Below are 777 nucleotides of genomic sequence, written 5' to 3' on the forward strand. Positions count from 1 at the left end.
CGTTCGTGCATCCCGCATTTGTACTCAAAAACATGTTAAACGATAGATCATTAGTAATTCAAGGTGTAAGTTATATGCTGTATCACTATGTTTTGTATTATCACTGATGATAAACCAGAAATGTCTTTTTTTTAGAAATGTATGTAAATTAACTACATATTATCATCATGAGCAATTAATGGCTTTCAGAAGTTGTTAAAGAACGTCCAAATAAACTTTCACATTAACAATTTTTCAGAAACCATTTAGAAAAAAAACGAAGCTTTATGAAAGATGATTTGGCCAGCGAGGTGAGTTGCGAGTTTAATATTTATTTTATCAATTTTGTCGTTTTGATATTATTGTTTTTCCGTACTTTCAAGTTTCTATAATTCGCATAAGCATATCATCAGTCTTAAGTGATGACGTCCAGCTATAGTTGGCGTTCTATCGCTGGTTTATAAAGAGCGCTCCTATAAAGACAAAGTGACAACAGGAGTGCGCGACCGCTAGTGTTACTCTCCAGTGTTACCAACTTAGCGCATTCTATGGAGACTGCTCTTCAGCTTGGCATTTGGAATCTTGCTTTTCTTTGAGATTTTTCTGCACTAAAGCTTATTGGAAAGCATTGGATTATTGAAAGTGTACGAGTCATCGCAACCGCATTTGGGATCACCACATCATCACCAATCCACATCCCCAGAGCCCCCGAGAACGAAGGTTGTTTCAGTGTAAAAACAACACTGCACCAATGCTTAACGATGTAGCAAAATAGCAGATTCAATTCATTACGTCCTT

The sequence above is a fragment of the Penaeus monodon genome, chromosome 15 (assembly GCF_015228065.2).
Source record: "Penaeus monodon isolate SGIC_2016 chromosome 15, NSTDA_Pmon_1, whole genome shotgun sequence".
Classification (NCBI taxonomy): Eukaryota; Metazoa; Arthropoda; class Malacostraca; order Decapoda; family Penaeidae; genus Penaeus; species Penaeus monodon.